The sequence below is a fragment of the Acomys minous genome (assembly GCF_964271855.1).
Source record: "Acomys minous genome assembly, chromosome: 5".
Classification (NCBI taxonomy): domain Eukaryota; kingdom Metazoa; phylum Chordata; class Mammalia; order Rodentia; family Muridae; genus Acomys; species Acomys minous.
In genome coordinates this window covers 29,644,022-29,645,774 of record NC_140494.1, presented here as the reverse complement: position 1 = coordinate 29,645,774, position 1,753 = coordinate 29,644,022, and the positions used below count along the sequence as shown (strand labels likewise).

Genomic DNA, 1,753 nt, shown 5'->3' with positions numbered 1-1,753 from the left:
TGAGTTCTACTCTTAGAATCCACATGGGGTGGAAGAAAAGAAGTGACTTCACAGAGTTTCCCCCTCTCGGTCCCATATTCTTTCCACACGTTGCACAAACTCATACCCACACATCATGCCCCCCCCCCCATTAACAGTACTTTAAAAAATTCAGCATCATTGATCATTTTTAACTGCTTTGAAAACTAGACAAGTTGTTGTTGTTTTTTGTTTTGTTTGTTTGTTTGTTTGCTTGCTTGTTTTGGAGTTCCTGACTCTACTTGGATCGAGTACCCATGCACAGTGTCGGCACTGCGGTACGGAACATGGCTATTGGCAGTGCAGTAGCTCCTGACTTGGTGGGGAACGTGTTAGAGAGCAGGGGATGGCTACACTCAACCATACAGCACTTCCAGCCAAAGAACTGCCGGGAAAGAGTGCAGTTCTGAGGACCCTCCCTGTGGACTCGGTCCCTCACTTGCTGAACAGGCCTTAAGGCTAAAAGCTATTAAACTGGAAAAAGAAGTCCACGATTTAACACTGAGATAACAGAGAGCTGCTGCTGATTGTGAAAACATAAGGAGATGAACCCAGAGATGTGTGGAAGATGCCAGAGCTTCTATAAAGACTTGGTAGAGGTGGCAGACATTTCGAAGAAGACTGCCGAGTGCTTTTCAGAAGGAACCAAAGCTGAGGACCACAAGCTTACTCTGGAAAAAAAAAATCTTCCAAGGGCTGTCTCTTTTAGAAGCCAAGCCAAAAAGCATATTTGCCAAGCATAGACAGGAAAAAATTACATTCATTGGTGACAAATACAATACCACCCACATGAGCATGAACTCATCACATGCCAGCAGGTGTTGGGGTGCAGCCGGGCACCATGGCATTAGTTTAGCAGGATGGTTGCAAATTTCATGGCTGCACCATTAGACTTCCTCAAGAGGAAGTTGCAGGGGATTCTCAGAGGAGGCTATGAACAGCCATCAGGAACTAATACTCTCCCAGAGCGCAAGCCCCTATGTCTCCTTTAAGTTGGTTTGTATTATACATGAGGCCATATTGGCTTTATCTCTACAGTCTCTTAGTGGTTTCAATTGACCTGTTTGGTCTCACCAAGAGTCTTGTCACTAGGAATCTGAACAATGTGACGAGTGTACTAAGGCCTTTATCAAAATGTTTACAAAAATCATTTAAATTGGTACTGTGATGACTGAATCTGAAATCGTCTTAATTATTTCAAGGCTCATTTTTAATTTCATTTTTCACTTAGTCATTTTCATGTTTGTATTCCCTGCTAGGGATCACACTCATGTTGTTTCATAACCACCCCTTTCTGGTCCTATTTGGAAGGGCTAAAGGGTCAGGCCAGTCTTCCTTTTCTGATGTTGGTGAGGGATATACATTTATTAAACTCAAGTCAGTCTATGGCCAGGCAAGCCCTGAATGCCTCTCAACAAAGCAACTCACTCCCAGGGAGATTGAAAGCCTCCATATATTTCAAATTGGAGAGATAGATGTGGGGGTCAGGCATGATGGTTGGCCATTCAAAAATAAAAACAAAGTATTAAGGGGAAAAATAAAATAAAATTAAACACATCCCAAATCTCACCAGCTGTGTTCTGATCTCCTAAAGGGAGGAAGAGGGGACATTTGCTCTTTGGGGTTTAAGCCACACCCAGTCAGGGTCTTAAGCCACACCCAGTCAGTGTGAGGAACCTTCAACCTGTAGGTTCTGTGAGTTTAGGTTCTTGGCCCTTGGGGCATCTTTATTAAA

General features: G+C 43.5%; 1 pseudogene across 1 annotated transcript; it reads left to right on the top strand.

Moving 5' to 3' along the window:
- Window positions 1-305: 305 nt before the first annotated feature.
- LOC311597477 (grpE protein homolog 2, mitochondrial-like) lies at window positions 306-955 on the top strand (annotated as a pseudogene). The gene has a single exon. The product of its transcript is annotated as a grpE protein homolog 2, mitochondrial-like (transcript).
- The last annotated feature ends 798 nt before the right edge of the window (window positions 956-1,753 follow it).